Source organism: Vombatus ursinus, unplaced genomic scaffold (genome assembly GCF_900497805.2).
Source record: "Vombatus ursinus unplaced genomic scaffold, bare-nosed wombat genome assembly UNPS02006874.1, whole genome shotgun sequence".
In the NCBI taxonomy this organism is placed as follows: Eukaryota; Metazoa; Chordata; class Mammalia; order Diprotodontia; family Vombatidae; genus Vombatus; species Vombatus ursinus.
The window spans coordinates 10,548,798-10,568,404 of NW_020946652.1; the positions used below are offsets into that span (position 1 = coordinate 10,548,798).

General features: G+C 38.9%; 1 protein-coding gene across 3 annotated transcripts in view; it reads left to right on the forward strand.

The window, feature by feature from the left end:
- The first annotated feature begins 41 nt into the window (after nucleotides 1-41).
- DYNC1I1 (dynein cytoplasmic 1 intermediate chain 1) overlaps nucleotides 42-19,607 on the forward strand; it is a 187,890-nt gene continuing 168,324 nt past the window's right edge. For 2 of the 3 annotated variants that reach the window (XM_027848895.1, XM_027848897.1), the window contains exon 1: nucleotides 849-917. The gene's annotated coding sequence lies outside the window, so the exon portion shown is untranslated. Of the gene's footprint in view, nucleotides 112-848; nucleotides 918-19,607 lie in introns of those variants that run through there. The other variant, XM_027848896.1, reaches the window with a different exon arrangement.

Genomic DNA, 19,607 nt, shown 5'->3' on the forward strand with positions numbered 1-19,607 from the left:
ACACACACACACACACACACACACACACACACACACACACACACACAGAGTCAACAGACAAAGCAAGAAAGAACGAAATTAACAGGCACCGGGCTGTTTGTCTGGAGAGATGTAGGCTGTGGGAATTTATCGATGGGACGAGGTTTCTAAATATGACCTGAGAGGAGTGATTGTGACAGGCTGAGTGTGAGGACGTGAGACGTGTGTAGTGAACGTGCATGTGGTGTGTGTGGTGTCTGTGTGCACGGGAGAGAGACAGAGAGACACAGACAGAAAGACAGAGGCGGGGCTTGGAGGAGGAGGCGGGATGCTCTGGTCCTGCTGGAGGGCACGATGACCTCCTATTCCCGGAGTACTGTGGGGAGGCTGCCCCAAGAGCCTAATGAGGCGGGGTCCTGCAGAGAATTAGAGCTGAGGGCTGTGCGTTCGCGTGCCACCTTTGCTAACCCTGACCAAGTCCTTCCACCTGCGTGGGCCTCAGTTTCCTCCTCTGTAAAATGGGGGAGGGTGTTTACACTCACTGGACAGCCCCTCGGGTCCTGTGTAGCCCAAAGTCGCCCGGCTCAGGGTCAGAGTTAGGGTTACTGTCCGGATGGGGGAGGGGACGATCGGGCGGCTTGGGGAGGAGCTCAGGGGCGGGGAGGAGCCGGAGGTGGTGGGGGTGGGAGGGTGCCTAGCCGTGACACAGCAGCACTGCCGCAGCCAGCCCGCCCGTCAGTGTGTCAGTCAATCCGCTGCTGCGGAGCTGGGGCGCAGAGGCCGGGGGTGGACCGAGCAGTACTGGGCGGCAGCCTGCGGGCTCCGGCTCCTCCCTCCACCTCCTGCATCCTCCATCCTCCCTCTTCCCTCCTGCCATCACCGCCGCAGCCGTCGCTGCCTGAGCTCATCCCAGAGGCCCGCAGCTGCTGCAGCGCCAGGTAACCAGCCCCCGCGCCCTTGACCGAGACCATGACAGTGACCATGACGCGCCCCCTCTGGGTCCAGGGGCAGCTAGACCGGCGCGAAGGCAGAGCCCGGGGATGGGGGGTTGGGGGGGCACCCCCCTCTACTGCCTCCCCTCCCCCCGGCCCCCGGGAAGACCGAGGTCCCCGCGAGCCCTTCCCAAACAATCCCTTATTTCCTGGCCCTGAGGGAGAGGGACGCCCCCCACTGAGTCAGAGCCCTGGGAGCTGAGCTGTAGTGGAGGCCAGGGGATGCTGCTGCGCAAGCCCCCACCCTTGCCACGCCCTCGGTAGGGCAGGGCCCGGCCAGCTGCTTTGTACACGCACTCTCCTGTGGGGATGTGGGAATACTTTTCCTCTTTAATGTAAGAAAAAAAAAAGAGCCCGGCCTTCGGTAAGGTGGGGGGAGGCGTTGTCAGCTTAGTCCCTGACCCCCGGCTGCTTCAGCCTTGCTCCCAGTTCTGTGCTATTAGCTCCATCATCCTCCCCCACTTACTGGGGGATTGTTAACCAGAAGTCTCGGGATGATTCGGGGCTAGGCCCTTCCCCCACCGCCAGGGGCTCATGACTCAGAGTAGGGGGAGAGGACCAAAAAGGTGTGATAATAAATCCACAATCCGTTTGGGGGGATTCATCACAAGTGCAGCCAGGAGGGTGCCCTCAAGAATTCCTGCTTGGAATCCTGGTGGGACAAAGAACTCATCCCCTTGGGCCTCTTTTCCCCATCTTGGCTGGTTTCTTCCAGAAAATGATGAAGATTCCCTCGGTGAGCTTGTCTTTAGCCATCAGACTTTCCTTCTCCGTGCCAAATCACTGATATCATGAAAACAGGGCCCATTTCCTTGGCAGTCTAGGTTTGAGTGCCTCAAGGTTCCCTCTGTCTTTCTTCTTCCCATCCCTATCCTTGGGCCATTTCCACAACAGAAGTAGAACCTTAGAAGGAGCTTCTGCCCTCAGAGCCAGCCCAAGAGACCAGCCTTGTGAATGCATTTCAGAAACCATCAGGCTAACAGAGTTCTGGCTGGGAAATGGGGGTGGTGGTGGTGGTGGTGGGCTCCAGTTGGTCAGCTATCTTCAGCCAGTGCTTGCCCAGCACTCAATTCAGAGAACCTGGGCAGGGTTCTCAGGCTGTCCCCTCATCTGTCAACCTGCTCCCTGAAGAGCAAGAAAGGTAAGCGAAAAAATCAGCTGAGCAGAGGCCATTTCTTTGAAATCCACCATCTGATTTCCTTTGCATCTGGCCTTATTTCTTTTCAGGCCTGGTCATGTGCAAAGGGTTTCAGCAGGTCACTTGACAGGGTCACTGAGTATATGATTGTTGGCAAGGCTAAGAGAGAGACTTCTGCATGATAGCTCTATCAGGGGCATTCAGAACTAGTTCAAGGATTGGAGCCAATGGTGTGTTGGCATCACGAAAGGAGGTCTCTAGTGGTCGTCCCTAGAGATCAGTCCTTGGCCCTGCTCCGTTCAGCACTTGTGTCAATGTGTTGGACGTAGCCATAGTTGGAATGGTGGTCACGTTGGACAGCACCAAGCTGGGCAGTCTGGTGAGTAGCTTGGATAAGCAGAATCCTTTAGGAGTCCAACAGGTAGATCAATAGACTGAATCCAAAACGATGTCCTTTAACAGGGAGAAATGAACTTTTGCATTTGGATTCAAGAAATGAAAGTGGGGGCTCAGTGGCTAGACCTCCAGTGGAACCCTGGGGGTTTTGATGGACTTCAGGATGAGTCACCAGGGTGAGAGGACAGCAGAAAAACCTGGAGAGGTCTTTCTAGCCTGGTCAGATTAGGCATGGAGCTCAGGTCAAGTTCACCACATTTGAGGAAGGATGTGGAACAGCTGGAGATTGTGCAGAGGAGGGAAGCCAGAACGGTAGAGGCCTTGAGTTCATTTATAATGAGGGAGAATTGGGAAAAGGAACTGAGGATGTTTAGCTTGGAAAAGACTCCAAAATGGATGGAAGAATGGGGAGGAGGCTGATCTATGTTCTCTGGCCCCACATGGAAGAGATGGGGTTAGATCTCTCTACTTCAGAGCACAGAAGTAGGAACGATGGGTAGAAATGGCCAAAAGGCCAATCTCAGCTCCATATAAGGGAGGCTGTCCTGAACATCAGAGCTGTCCCAACAAAAAAGGAGCTATGTAGGGAAGGAGTAGCTTCCCCATACTGGAAGTGCCTAAGTGGCGTGTCAATGGCCCCTGACTGGGGACACTATAGCAGGGCTTCTGATTCAGATCTGAATTGGATCAGGAGGGCTCTGGGGTCCCCTAAGTCTCGGAGTCAAGGTCATATGACCTTTCCTGGCCAACATGATACCCTCGATAAAATGATCTCTGAAACTGTCCTGAGGATCACTGGTTAGAGAGCTGGAGGGACCCTTAGAAATCCTCTGGCTGTGCCCTGTCATGATACAGATGAGGAAACTGAGGCACAAAGGTAGTCAAGTGACTTCTTCAAGGTGACCCAGGGAGTGAGCAGCAGAAATTTGAGCCCAGGGCTCTTACCTGTGCATGAGATGATCTCAAGAGAGTGAAGCCTACTCTCTTGCTTCTAGAAGCTGATTTTCCCCTGGCCTGGGTCCTCTGTGCTTGTTTCATGGGCACAGACAGGGTTAGACACTGTTTGAAAGGGCCCTCCTTGCTAGTGTATCACTTGTGAGCACTCACATGCTTCTGTGGCTGGTCCTTGGCTCCCAGACCATTAGTTTTTTTCTTGTTTGTTTGTTTTTTGTAGGCAATTGGGGTTAAGTGACTTGCCCAGGGTCACACAGCTAGTAAGCGTCAAGCGTTTGGTCTGAGGTCGGATTTGAACTCAGGTCCTCCTGACTTCAGGGCCGGTGCTCTATCCACTGCACCACCTAGCTGCCCCTGATCCCAGACCATTAGTAAAAATGGATTATATCTTGTGGAAGATATGTATGAAGTGAAAAAAAAAACTAGGCACAGTGATGGAACCATGAGAATAGAAGATCAATCCCATGAAACAGCTTGCTGTGGAATCAGGGCAACAAGTCTCCTGTGAGAAGAGACAGGAAGTGCCCATTCTTCCTTTGGTTGGGGAGGTGGGGGACTATGGGTGTGGAATGTTGCATACTCTGTCACACGGTAGTCTCTTGGTTTTGCTGAATTATTATTGTTTTTCTTTGTCACCATGGAAGGCTCATTAGGGTAGGTCTGCATCTGGAAATAACTGTGGCATAAAAACAAGGGGGAAAAGAAGGAAGGAAGGAAGAAAGAAAGAGAGAGAGAGATAAAGAAAGAAAGAAAGCCAAATAGTGCTTTGAGCCTTTGGAGTGGCCCCTGAGGAAATTTGGGGTAAAGCATCTAGCCACACTTGGGTTCTTTGAAATTCATTCCTATCCACTTGTGTCTCTCTCCCCTGTGACCATGTCAGGCCATCCCCTTGCTGCCTCCATTCCAGCTTGGCTCGATGGGGAAATGGCTTCCTTCTCACTTTGACCATGTACCAAATTCAACATCCAAAGCTCTGGGTGGAATCACCTGGCACAGGTGGGGCTATGGGAGGAAGCCATTGCCAGAAGCTGGCCACCGAGGGTCAGTGGCCTAGGCAGGGACAGCACCACTTCTGTCTTGGATTTCTTTAGAGGCCATGTTGGAGGAGGTGGGGCAGGATTCTTTTCACAGGCCAGAAGAAAGAGCTGGGGGTCCTGGGGGAGGCCCTGCCTGTCCCTGTCCTGGTGCCCCTCCTTCTTTGGAGCTTCCTCCAAGGCTGTTCTGGTTCTGCCCCTACAGTCAGGCTGAACAGAGATAATCACAATTGCTGACATTGGTAGAGAACCTTAACCTTAACCTTACAAAGTGCTTTACCCATGTGATCTCATTTCTTCTCACAACAGCCCAGGGAGGTAGGGGCTTATTAGAGGATTGTTATCCCCATTTACAGATGGGCAAACTGAAGGGGTACATTACTTGACCAGGATCCCACAGCTAGTGTCTGAGGTAGGATTTGAACTCTTGTCTTTCCTGACTTTGAATCCAGAGCTCTGTCTACTGTGCCAGTTAGCTGCAGTTCATGGGACCTTTCTTTGAAGACTGCTCTGAGTCTTCTCTGGTCCAGGAAGTGTGCTCAGGTCACTCAAGCTTCCTGCCCACCTCTCCAGGTTGCCTCCTGAGACAGGGGCCATGGACCCGGATCTCAGAATGAGTGAGTCTAGAACACTGACATTTCAGTGTAGACCAGAGGTCCTGTGTCCCACTGGTGTCCTATGTCTTCCAGTTCTGTGGATCCATTTAACAACTCTCTTGTGTCTTTCCTTGGGGACACTAATGGGGAGCCACAGTAGACATGGTGGGAGAGATGCCCAGAGGTGCGGATGGGCCATGTTCTGGGCCCCAAGATTCTCACCTTGTGTCTGATGCTTCGATGTCCATTGGAGGCCACTTGTCATGGCTCAGCCAAAGTGGCCTTGAACCCAAAGCTTGGGGTGGGACAAGAGACTGGAAGATACCTCCCACTCCCAGGGATGTGGACTGAATGAGGAATAACATAGCCCTTTTCCAATGCAGGGGGAAGGACTGAGGAGCTGGGGTCCTAGTCCTAGGGGCCCAAGGCAGGTCTGACCTCCCCTGTCTGGGCCTTAGTTTCCTCATCTATGCAATGAGGGGATGGCACTAGATGACCTCTAAGGGCCCCACTAATTCTAGCAGTTTGTGGCACCTGCTGGGATGGAAGGTGGAAGGCATCTGCGGTGACATGTTTAAAGGGTTTTGCATGTTATGAAATTCTAAAGAAGGGATTCCAACAAAGACACTCCTTTCCAGCTGGTCAGTTAGCACTTCTCTATTTCTGCAGTCATGTCAAACATTTCCATATTAGTCATTTTGTACAAAAAGACTCCAATAAAAGAAAAAAATGCAAGAAAAAGGTGACAAATAGCCTGCTTCAGTCTGTGTTCAAGCAATGTCAGCTCTTCCTTTGTGCTTCATCATGGGATTGTCTTGGATCATTGTATGGCTGAGAATAGCTAAGTCATCCACAATTCTTCATTGAACAATGTTGCAGTTACTGGGTACAATGTTCTCCTGGTTCTGTTCACTTTACTTTGCATCAGTTCGTGTAAGTCTTTCCAGGTTTTTCTGAAATAATCCTGCTCATCATTTCTTATAGCACAATAATATTCCATTACAAGCATATACCACAGCTTATTTATCCATTCCCCAGTTGATGGGCATCCCTCTGATTTCCAGTTCTTAGTCACCACAAGAAGGGCTCCTATAAATATTTTCATACAAATAGGCCCTTTTCCCTTTATTTTTGGATGTCTTTGGGATACAGACCTAGCAGTGGTATTGCTAGATCAAAGGATATGCACAGTTTTATAGCCCTTTGGGCGTAGTTCCAAATTGCTCTCCAGAATGGTTGGATTGGTTCACAACTCCACCAACAGTGCATTAGTATTCCAGTTTTTCGACATCCCCTCCAACATCCAACATTTTCCATTTTTGTCATATTAGCCACTCTGATAGGTTTGAGGTGGTACTTCAGAGTAGTTTTAATTTGCATTCCTCTGATTAATAGTGATTTGGATCATTTTTTCATATAAATGTAGCTTTGATTTCTTTGTCTGAAAACTTGCCTATTCATATCCTCTGACCATTTCTCAATTGGGGGAATGACTTGTATTTTTATAAATTTGACTCAGTTCTCCATATATTTGAAAAATGAGGCCTTTATTAGAGATATTTGTTGCAAAAAATTTTTCCCCAGTTTTCTGCTTTCCTTATAATTTTTTTGTTGCATTGGTTTTGTTTGTGCCAAAACTTTTTAATTTCATATAATCAAAATTATCTGTTTTACATTTTGTAATGCTCTTTATATCTTCTTTGGTCCTAAATTCTTCCTTTATCCATAAATCTGACAGATAAACTATTCCATGCTCTTTTAATATGCTTGTGGTATCACCTTTTATGTGTAAATCATGTACCCATTTTGTCCTTATCTTGGTATATGGTGTGAGATGTTGGTCTCTACCTAGTTTCAGCCATACTGTTTTCCAGTGTTCTCAGCTGTTTTTGTCAAATAATGAAGTTTTGTTCCAAAAGCTTGGATCTTTGGATTTATCATATACTAGATTACGATGGTCATTTATTATTATGTAATTTGTATCTAATCTATTCCACTGCTCCTTCACTCTAATTTTTAGCCAGTACCAGATTGTTTTGGTAATTACCACTTTGTAATACAGTCTGTTATCTGGTATGGCTAGACCACTTTCTTTTGCATTTTTTTTATTGATTCCCTTGATATCCTTGAACTTTTGTTTTTCCGGATGAATTTTGTTCTTTTTTTCTGGCTCTACAAAATATTTTTTGATAGTTTGATCGGTATGACACTGAATAAATAGATTAATTTAGGTAGAATTGTCATTTTTATTATATTGGCTCTGCCTACCCATGAGCAATTAATATTTTTCCAGTTGTTTAGATCTGATTTTATTTGTATGAATGGTATTTTGTAACTGTGTTCATATAGTTTCCGGGTTTGTATTGGCAGATAGACTCCCAAATATTTTATATTGTCTACATTTATTTTAAGTGGAATTTCTCTATCTATTGCTGCTGGGCTTTGTTTGTCATACGTCGAAATCCCTAACCCTAAATGCTGATGATTTACGTGGGTTTATTTTATATACTGCAACTTTGCTAAAGTTGTTAATTATTTCAAGTAGTTTTTTAGTTGATACTCTAGGGTTCTCTAAGTACACCATCATATCATCTGCAAAGAGTGATAATTTTGTTTCCTCCTTGCCTATTCTAATTCCTTCAATTTCTTTTTCTTCTTTTGTTGCTAAAGCTAAAGCTTTCTAGTACAATATTGAATAATAGTGGTGATAATGGGCATCCTTCTTGGAAAGGCTTCTAGTTTATCCCCATTACAGATAATACTTGCTGATGGTTTTACATAGATACTACTTATCATTTTAAGGAAAGTTCCATTTATTCTGTGCTCTCTAGTATTTTTAATAGGAGTGAGTTCTGGATTTTGTCAAAAAGCTTTTTCTTAATCTATTGAGATAATCATATGATTTCTGTTGGATTTTTATAGATATGGTCAGTTATACTGATAGTTTTCTTAATATTGAACCAGCCCTGCATTCCTGGTATATGTCCTATCATGGCAGCTATTTTCAATGAAAGTGCCTGTCTTAAAGAAAGATGGGGTAATCTTGTCCTAAGGGCAAAGATTCACGTCCATGTTAGTTCTGTAACATGCATTGTCCTGTTCTACTGGCCTCTCTTTGTTTTATTTCATACACAAGTCTTTAGGAGGACCATACACGGACTTTATATCTGCCTTAGTGTTTCCTTTTTCCAGTCAGTTGGGAAGTACTAGAACAGTCACAACAGGGTAGCTCTTGTTGAAGACATTTCACTCCCTGAAACTGTCCATTCCTTGGGAATCTTGCATTCTCTCCCCACCCTAGATGGGATTTTTCTTGAAGTGGCTCATTAGCTTAACAATCTACCTTAAAATCAAGCTTTAAAAACCCCTCTTTTAACCTTTTAGCCTTTCTAATCCTGTGAAGTGCTGTATTATTTATTTTTTAAATGAATTTTATTTTATTTTAGTTTTTAATTCTCCTTCCCACCTCCTCCTGTCCCCCACCCCACATGGAGAAGGTAAGAAAAAATACCTGTTACAGATATTAGTAGTCAAACAAAACAAATTCACTCATTAGCCATGTGCCAAAAAAGAAAGAAAAAAAAAACTGCGTCAATGTGCACTCTGACTCCATCAGCTCTCCATCTGGGTGTGGGTGGGCAGCGTGCTTCATTCTTTGGGATTGTGGTGAGTCATTGTGTTGATCAGAGTTACTAAGTCTTTTAAAATTTATGATCTTCATACTATGGGTGTTATTGAATAAATTATTCTCTTGAATCTGCTCACTTCTCTCTGCATCGATTTGTACAAGTCTTCCCAGGTTTTTCTGAAACCATCACCTTTATTACTTTTTACAGCATAACTGTATTCCGTCACCTTCACATATCATAACTTGTTCAGCCATTCCCCAATTAATGGGTACCCCCTCTGTTTCCAGTTCTTTACCATCACAAAAAGAGCTGCTATAACTATTTTTGTACACATGGGTCTTTTCTTTTTTCTTTGATCTATCTACTAGTGGTATTTGTTGAGTCAATGGGTATGAACAGTTTAAGAGCTTTTGGGATACAGTTCCAAATTGCTTTCTAGAACAGCTGGACCAATTCTCTCCCTCCTCCAATAGTGTATTAATGTACATGTTTCTCCATGTCCTTCCCAGCACTTTTCATTTTCTTATTTTGTAAAGTTTGCTGATATGGTAGGCTTGAGGTGGGACCTCAGAGTTGTTTTAATTTGCATGTCTCTAAGTATTAGCGAGTTAGTGCATTTTTTTTCATATGGCTATTGATAACTGGATTTCTTCTTCTGAAAACTGCGTATTTGTGTCTTTTGACAATTTAATTATTGGGAAAATGGATTTTATTCTTACAAATTTGACTTAGTTCCCTATATATCTCAGAAATGAGACTTTTTATCAGATAAACTTGCTGCAAAGACTTTCCCCCAATTTCCTACTTTTCTTCTAGTTAGCTGTTTCTGTTTGTGCAAAAACTTCTTAATTTTTTGTAAGCAAAATTACCCATTTTTCTGTGTGAAATGCTTTGTCTCTTGTTTGATCATGAACTTTTCCCATAACCATAGATCTGACAAGTAATTTCTTTTATGTTTCCTAATTTGCTTATGATATCACATTCTATGCCAAAATCACATAGCCATTTGGAGCTTATCTTGGCATGAGGTGTGAGACATTGATCTATATCTAATTTTTGCTAGACTGCTTTCTAGTTTTCTCAATAGTTTTTGTCAAATAGAGAGTTCTTGCTCCAAGAGCCAAGACCTCTGGTTTATTGAAAATGAGGTTACTGCATTCATTGGCTTCTGTTTATTGTGGACCTAAACTATTCCACTGATCAGCCTCTCTACTTCTTACCAAGTACCAAATTATTTTTTAACAATTATGGCTTTGTAGTATAGTAGGAGACCTGGCACCATGAGACTCCCTTCTTTCTCATTTTTCATGGAAACCTTTGACATTCTTTACTTTTTGTTCCCTAAGATGAATTATGTAACTATTTTTTTTTAGCTCTATAAAGTAATCCTTTGGTAGTTTGATTGGTATGGCACTGAATAAGTGAATTAATTTAGGCAGTAGTCATTTTTTGTTATATTGGCTTGGCCTACCTATGAGAAATTAATATTTCTCCAATTATTTAGACCTGTTTTTATTTGTGTGACTAGTGTTTTGTAATTGTGTTCATATAGTTTCTGTGTGTATTTTGCCAGGCAAACTCCCAAATATCTCATATTATCTGTACTTATTTTAAGTTGAATTTCTCTTTATCTGGTTTTTGTTGGTAATGTACAGAAATGCTGATGATTCATGTAGGTTTATTTTATAACCTGCAACTTTGCTGCAGTTATTAATTGTTTCAATTATTTTAGTTAACTCTCAACACTTCTCTAAGTAAACCATAATATAATCTCTAAAATATATTAGTTTTGTTTCCTCTTTTCATATACTTCTTTCAATTTATTATTCTTGTCTTATTGCTATAGCTAGCATTTCTAGTACACTACTGAATAATCGTGGTGAAAATAGACATCTTGTTTTATCCCTGATCTTACTGAAAAGGCTTAGAGATAATGCTGGCTCTTGGTTTTAGATAGATACTACTTACCATTTTTAGGAAGGATCTATTTATTCCTTTCCTTTATAGTGTTAACAGGAATGTATGTTGGATTTCTCAAAATCTTTTTCTTCATCTATTAAAAATATGATTTTTGTTGTTTTTGTTATCAACATGGTCAATTATGATTATCATTTTCCTAATATTGACTCATTTGTTCATATCTGGTATAAATCCAGGCTGGTCATTGTGTATGATTTTTGTGAAATATTACTGTAGTTTCCATGATAACACCTTATTTAAAATTTTGCATCAATATTCATTAGGAAATTGATCTATAATTTTCTTTTTTGTTCTGACTTTCTGTGGCTTAGGTATCAAGATCGTATTTGTATTTTAGAATGAATTTGGTAGGACTCTTTCTTCACCTGTTTTTTTTCTAACAGTTTATGTAATATTGGAATAATTGTTCTATAAATGTTGGATGGAATTCACTACAATTTGGTAAATCCATCTGATCCTGAGTTTCTCCCCACCCCTGCTTTGGAAGTTCACTTGTGAATTGTTCAATTTCTTTTTCTAAGACAGGGTTATTTGAGTATTTTATTTCTTGATTTTGTTATTTTGGACAATTTATACTTTTGTAAATATTCATCCGTTTCATTTAGATTGTTGGTTACATTGGCACATAGTTGGATGAGATAACTCCTAATAATTGCTTCTTCATTGGTTATGAATTCACTCTTTTCATTTTTGTTACTGGTAATTTGTTGTTATTGTTGTTTTAAATCAAATTAGTCAGTAGTTTATCTATTTTATTGTTTGCTTTTTAAAAACAAGTCCTAGTTTTATTAGTTCACATTTTTTTCAACTTTAAATTTTCTCTTTTGACTTTCAACACTTCTGTTTTGGTGTTTAATTAGAGGTTTTAAATTAGGTTTCTTTTATTATTTTTTTATTTGCATGACCAATTTGTTGATCTGTTCTTTCTCATTTTTCTTTATTAAAGTATTTAGTGATATAAATTTTCCCCTAAGTACTGCTTTGGTTGACTCCCATAAATATATGCTGTGTTGCTGTTGTCATTATCTTTAATGAAATTATTGATTAATTCTATGATTTGTTTCCTGACTCATTCAGTCTTTAGGATTGTTATTTAGTTTTTAATTGATATTTAATTATTGTTTTAAAAAGGTCCTTTATTGAATGTAATTTTGCTGTAATAAGATTGAAAAGAGATATAGGTAATATTTCTGTTTTTCTGCATTTGGCTGTGAGGTTTTTAATACCCTAATACATGGTCAATTTTTGTGAAGGTGTCATACATGACTGAGAAATATATACACTCTTTTCTATTCCCATTCAATTTAACCTTTCTAAAATTCTATTCAGATCCTAAACTTCTTTCTTTTTTTTTTTTTCATTAGATTTATCTAGGTCTGAGAAGGGGTAAATTGTGGTCCTCACAATTTCAATTTTATTGCCTATTTCTCCCTGTAATTCATTTAACTTTTTTTTTTTTGGCGAGGCAATGGAGTGAAGTGACTTGCCCAGGGTCACACAGCTAGTAAGTGTCAAGTGTCTGAGGTCAGATTTGAACTCAGTTCTTCCTGAATCCAAGGCTGGTGCTCTATCCACTGTGCCATCTAACTGCTTCCCCCCTTCTCCCCATTTAACTTTTTCTTTAAGTATTTTGATGCTATGCCATTTGATGCATATAGATTTAATATTGATACTAATTCATCATTTATGATACTTCTTTGTCTGAGATCATTATTACTACCCCTGCTTTTTTTTTCCCCTTTGATTGAAACATCATAGATTCTACTCTACCCCTTTATTTTAACTCTGTGGATATCTTTCTGTTTCAAATGTGCTTCTTCTAAACAAAATTATTGGATTCTGGCTTCCAGGTCATTCTGCTATACTCTTCCTTATCAGTGAATTCATCCCATTCACATTCAGTTATGATTGCTAATAGTTATTTCCCTCCATTCAATTCTTTTACAATTTCTTTCTCTTTTTTCTCACCTCTTCTTTTTTTTGACATGTGAAGGCATTCAAAACATTTTCATGTTAGTTGTGTTGGGGTAAAAAGCAAGAAAAATTTTCAAAGTGAAAAAATATGCTTCAATTTTCACTCAGAGTTCAGCAGTTCTCTTTCTGGAGGTGAATAGCACTTTTCATCATGAGTGCCTTTGGAATAGATGATTGTATTGATCAGAGTAGTTGTCTTTCACAGTTGATGATCATTATAATATTGCTTTTACTCTGCGCAATGTTCTCCTGGTTCTACTCACTTCATTTTGCATCATTTCATGTAAGTCTTCCCAGGTTTTTCTGAAAACATCCCCATTGTCATTTCTTATAACACAATAGTATTCTATCACAATCATTTACCACAACTTGTTGAGTCATTCCCAAATTGATGGGTATCCACTCAATTTCCAATGCTTTGCTACCATAAAAAGTGTTGTCAAAAATATTTTTGTACATTTAGGTCCTTTTCTTTTTTTTCCCATCTCACTGGAATACAGACCTAGTAGTAGTATTGCTGGGTCAAGGGGAATGCACCTTCAGTCGTAGTTCCAAATTGCTCTCCAGAATGGTTGGGCCATTTCAAAACTCCACCAACAGTGCATTAATATCCCTATTTTTCCACATGCCCCATAGCATTTTTAATTTTTTTCTGCCATGTTAGCCAATCTAATAGATGTGAGGTGGTACCTAACAATTGTTTTAATTTGCATTTCTCTTAGAGCATTTTTTTCATATGTGTATTGATAGCTTTGATTTCTTCTGAAAACTGCCTTCTGAAAAAAAAATCCTTTGACCATTTATCAATTGAGGAATGGTCTTTATTTCTACAAACTTATTCCAGTTCCCTATGTATTTTAGAAATGAGGCCTTTATCAGAGAAACTTTCTGTAAAATCCATTCCCTCCAGTTTCCTGCTTTTTTTTCTAATTGGACTACACTTTTTTTTAAATGGAAAACCTTTTAAATTTCATATAATAAAAATTATCCATTTTACCTAACATGATTCCCTCTATTTCTTACTTGATCATAAAATCTTCCTTTAACAATAGATTTGACCATCTTTTTTCCATGCTCTCCTTATTTGCTTATGGTATCACCCTTTATGTCTAAATCATGTATCCATTTTGACCTTATCTTGGTATACAGTGTGAGTCTCACTGTGAGATGCTAGTCTATGGCTAGTTTCTACCTAACTGCTTTCCAATTTTCCCAGTAGTTTTTTGTCAAATAGTGAGTTCTTGCCTTAAAAGCTTGGATCTTTGGGTTTATCAAACACTTCTATATTTTGTGTTCCTAATCTATTTCACTGATCCACCATACTAAATCAGATTGTTTTCATGATTACTGATTTGTAATATAGTTTGAAATCTGTTACTACTAAGGCACCTTCCTTCACATTTTCATTGATTCCCTTGATATTCTTGACCTTTCGTTCTTCCAGATAAATTTTGTTATTATTTTTTTTAGTTCTAAAAAAATAGTTCTTGGTAGTTAACTTGATGTAGCACTGAATAAATAATTTAGGTAGAATTATAATTTTTTATTATGTTGGCTTGGTCTACCCATGAACAATTAATATTTCTCCATTGTTTATATCTGCCTTTATTTGTGTGAAAAATGTTTTGTAATTGTGTTCATATACCCCTTGGGTTTGCCTTAGCAGGTAGACTTACAAGTATTTTATATTGTCTGTAGTTATTTTAAATGGAATTTTGCTTTCTAGCTCTTCTTGCTGGGTTTTGTTGGTAATATATAGAAATGTTGATAACTTATGTGAGTTTATTTTATATCTTGCAACTTTGCATCATTTCATATCATCTGCAAAGAGTGATCATTTGGTTTCCTTGTTGCCTTTCCTTATTCCTTCAATTTCTTTTTCTTGTCTTGTTATTATAACTAGAGTTTCTGGTACAATATTGAATAATAATGGTGATAATGGACATATCATATCTCTTTTCATTCATTTCTGATATTATTGGAAAAGTTCTAGTTTATCCCATTACAGATAGTGCTTACTCTTGGTTTTAGATAGATACTACTTATCATTTTAAGAAGAGCTCTAATGAGAATAGAATAAATGGGGGGCAGGATAGGATGAAGGGAAATATAGTTAGCTTTTTACAACATGACTAGTATGGAAATGTTTTGCATAACTACACATGTATAATCTATATCAAGTTGCTTGCCTTTTCAATGAGGCTGGGTGGGGAGGGAGGAAGGGAGAAAATTTGGAACCCCGAATTTTAAAAACACATGTTTAAAAAAATTGCTTTCACATACAACTGGGAAATAAGAAATACAGGAAATGGGGTATAGAAATCTATCCTGCCCTACAGGAAAACAGAAGGGGAAGGGGATAAGTGAATAGGGAGAGAGATAGAAGGGAGGGCAGATTAGGGGAAGGGGTATTCAGAATGCATTTCATGTTGAGGTAGGGGGAGGGGCGAGATGGGGAGAAAATTTGGAACTCAAAATCTTGTGGAAGTGAATGTTGAAAACTAAAAATAAATTTAAAAAAAAAAAGAAGAGCTCTATTGATTCTATGTTTTCTAATGTTTTAAATAAGAATGAGTGTTGGATTTTGTCAAAATGCTTTTCTGCATGTATTGATGTAATCATAGTATTATAATTTTGGCTATTGACACAGTCAGTTAAGCTTATAGCTTTCCTAATGCTGAAGCCACCCTGTGTTCCTGGTATAAATCCAACCTGGTCCTAGTGTATGATCTTTGTGATATATTGCTGTACTCTCTTTGCTAGTATGTTATTTAAAAATTTAACATCAATATTCATTAGGGAAATTGGTCTATAGTTTTCTTTCTCTGTTTTTACAGTCTCTGATTTAGGTAACAAAACTACAGAAAGGACTTTAGTAGAACTCCTTCTTTACCTATTTTTTTTCAAATAGTTTACATAGTATTGGAATTAATTGTTCTTTAAATTTCTGGTAGAATTCACTTGTAAATGTATCTGATCCTGGGTTTTGTTTTTCCCTTTAGAAGTTCACTTATGTGTTGTTTGATTTCTTTTCCTAAGACAGGGTTATTTAAGTATTCTATTTCTTGTTTTTGTTATTCTGTACAATTTATACTTTTGTGAATATTCATCCATTTCATTTACATTGTCAGTTTGGTAAAATAGTTCCTAATAATCACTTTAATTTCATCTTCATTGGTGGTATGTTCACCCTTTTCATTTTTGATACTGGTAATTTGGTCTTCTTTAAAAAAAAATCAGATTAACTAGTGGTTTATCAATTTTACTGTTCCTTTTTTTCTCCCATAAAACTAGCTCCTAGTTTTATTTATTGTTTCAAAGGATTTTTTGTTTTCAATTTTATTAATTTCTCCATTGATTTTTAGGATTTCTATTTTGGTGTATAATTGGAAATTTAAAATTTGTTCTTTTTCTAGTTTTTTTTTAGTTGCATGTCCAATTTATTCATCTCCTCTTTTTCTCTTTTATTGATGTAAGCATTTAAAGATATAAAATTTTCCCTAAGCACTTTTTTTGCTACATTTCACAGATTTTAATATATTATCTCATTATTATAATCTTTAATCTTTAATAAAATTATTGATTGGTTCTACGATTTGTTCTTTGACCCACCCGTTCTTTAGGAATAGATTATTTAGTTCCCATTAATTTTTAATCTAATGTTTTCAAAGTCCTTTATTGAATGTTTTTTTTTATTACATTATGGTCTGAAAAGAGTACAATTAATAGTTCTGCTTTTCTGCATTTGTTTGTTAGATTTTTGTGTCCTGATACATAGTCAATTTTTGTCAAGGTGCCATTTACAACTGAGAAAAAGATATACTCCTTTATATTCCCATTCAGTTTTTTCAAGATGTCTACCATATCTAACTTTTCTGAAATTCTATTTATCTCCTTAATTTCTTTCTTATTTATTTCATGGTTAGACTTATTTAGATCTGAGGAGTAAATTGAGGTCCTCACTGGTATCATTTAACTATTTCCTCCTGCATTTATCCTCTTTCTTCTATGCATATATGTTTAGTATTAATATTACTTCATTATCCATGGTACCTTTTAGCAAAATGTAGTTTCTCTGATTATCTCTTTTAATTAGGCCATTTTTGCGTATGCTTTGTCTAATCTCACGATTGCTACCTCCGCCTTTTACCTCAACTGATACATAATAGATTCTGCTCCAGCCCCTTATTTTAACTTTGTGGGTATCTTTTTGTATTAAGTGTGTTTCTTGTAAATAAATTATTGGGAATTCTGGTTTCTAGTCCATTTTGTTATTTGCCTCTGTTTTATGGGTGAGTTCATCTCATTCACATTTACAGTTTTGATTACTGTGTATTTTCCTCCATCCTATTTTCTTCTGGTTATCCTTCTCTTTTTCTCTTTTTACTGTGTCCCTCCTTGAAAGGCTTTTTTTTGCTTCTGACCACTGTCTCTCTTACTCCACCTCCCTTCTTAGCACACAAACCCCTCTTTTCTCTTGGACTTTTCCCCTCCTGCTTTTCTTTTGGGTAAGATAGATTTCTATACTCAAGGGTGTGAGTGTGTGTGTGTGTGTGTGTGTGTGTGTGTGTGTGTGTGTGTGTGTGTGTTCTTCTCTCTTTGAACCAATTCAGTTGAGAGTAAAGTTCAAGTATTGCCTCCCCCATTTCTCCCTCCCACTGTAAAAGTTCTTCCTTGTTTACTTCTTTTTTTTTCAGCCAAGGATAAGGTTTATTTAAGATCTACCGTAGTGGCCCGACTCTTAAGGAATTTAAACATTTGTACCTCTGAAGCAAGCAGACCAGATTGAATCTCAGCACCTTAGTGGATACAAGATGGATCTTAAAAATCAAGGAGTGGACAAGTTGTCTGGGGTGACTTGAAGAGAGGTCTAGGAAGGATCTTTTTTTTTCTTTTTTTGAGTTCATTTTTAAATTAATTTATTTTGATATATCAGCAATTACTTCCACATGCTTTTGAGTTTAAAACTTTTCTCCCCCTTCCTCCCCATCACCCTCCCCAAGATGGTGCACAATCTGATATAGGCTGTACATTTACATTTCTATTAAACATATTTTCACATTAGTGATGCTGTAAGGAAGAATTAGAACCAATAGGAAGAACCATCAGAAAGAGGAAACCAAATTCAACAGAAGAAAAAAAAAATAGCAAATAGTATGCTTTGATCTGCATTCAAACTGCATAGTTCTTTCTTTGGTTGTCCACTTCTTTTAAGTGATAATTTCCCCATTCCTTCTTCTCCCTTCCTCCTTCTCCCAGTACATCCCTGTTTCTCACTCTTACATTACTTTTCTGGGATCATTCCAATGTAATTGACTCACATTCATGCCCTCTGTCTATGTAGATCCTTCTGACTGCCCTAATAATAATAGAGTTGTTAGGAGTTACATGCATCATCTTCCTATATAGGAATATAAACAGTTTAATCTTATTAAGTCTTTTATGATCTCTCTTTAATGTTTACCTTTTTATGCTTCTCTTGACTCTTCTGTTTGAATGTCAAATTTTCTATTCAGTTTTGGTTTTTTTCATCATGAATGCTTGAAAGTCCTCCATTTCATTAAATGTTCATTTTCTCCTTGTAGGATTATACTCAGTTTTGCTGGACAGGTAGATTGTAATTCTGCTACTTTGACTTCTGGAATATCATATTCCAAGCCCTCTACTCCTTTATCATGGTAGTTGCTAAATCTTGTGTGATCCTGACTGTGGCTCCACAGTACCTGAATGGTTTCTTTCTGGCTGTCTTTCCTCCTTGACCTAGGAGTTCTGGAACTTGGCTATAACATTCCTGGGAGTCTTTATTTTGTCATCTCTTTCAGGAGATGATTGGTAGATTCTTTTAATTTCTATTTTGTCTTCTGGTTCTAAGATATCTGGACAGTTTTCCTTTCTAATTTCTTGAAATGTGATGTCCAGACTCTTTTTTTTGATGACAGCTTTCAGGTAGTCCAATAATTCTTAAATTATTTCTACTCTACCTGTTTTCCAGGTCAATTGTTTTTCTGATGAGGTACTTCACATTTTCTTCTATTTTTTTCATTCTTTTGACTTTGTTTTATTATTTCTTGATGTCTCATGAAGTCATTACCATCAACTTGACCCATTATGATTTTTAAGGAGTTATTTTCTTCAGTATTTTTGTACCTTTTTTTAAACCAGGCTGGTAATTCTCTTTTCATAATTGTTTTTTGCCTAGCTCTCATTTCTTTTCCAATTTTTTCCTCTGCTGCTCTTATTTAATTTTAAAAATAATTTTCTAGCTTTTTAAAAAATCTTTCTTTAGCTCTTCTAGGAATTTTTATTGGGCTTGTATTCAATCTTCATTTTTCTTTGAGGATTTGTTTATAGCCATTTCCACATTATTGTCTTTTATGTTTGTGTCTTGAGCTTTCCTGTCACCATAGAAGATTTTTATAGTCAGATTCCTTTCTTAATATTATTGTTTGCTCATTTTCCCAGCCTATTTCTTGACTTTAGACTTTATATTAGAGTTGGGCTCTGCTTCCCTGGATGGATGGGGAATTACTATCCAAAGCTTCAGGTTTTTTCAAGCTACTATTTTCACAGCTAGTTTTTGGTGCTTATAAGTTGGTGTGATCCTGGGAGAAGTATAGTCACTGCTCTCTCAATTTGCACTCTGGTCCTTTCCTAGGAAGGCCCCCTGGTCTCTTGCAATCACAAGTGCTAACTCTCCTCTCCACCCTGGAACTAGATTCTGGAATTAGGGTCCCTGCACCCTTGTGACCAACAAGCACATCTCTCTGCCCTGGAACTGCGGCTCAGAACTGGGTAGTGGGCAATGGAGTTGCCAAGTGATGACTAGTCCTGCACCTTCTGTTCTCACAGCGGGCTACTGTAATCTCTTTCCAGGCAGTTGCACATTTCCCTTCCCATCTTTGGGTGATTAGAGTCACTGGAACTGTTACTGTTGC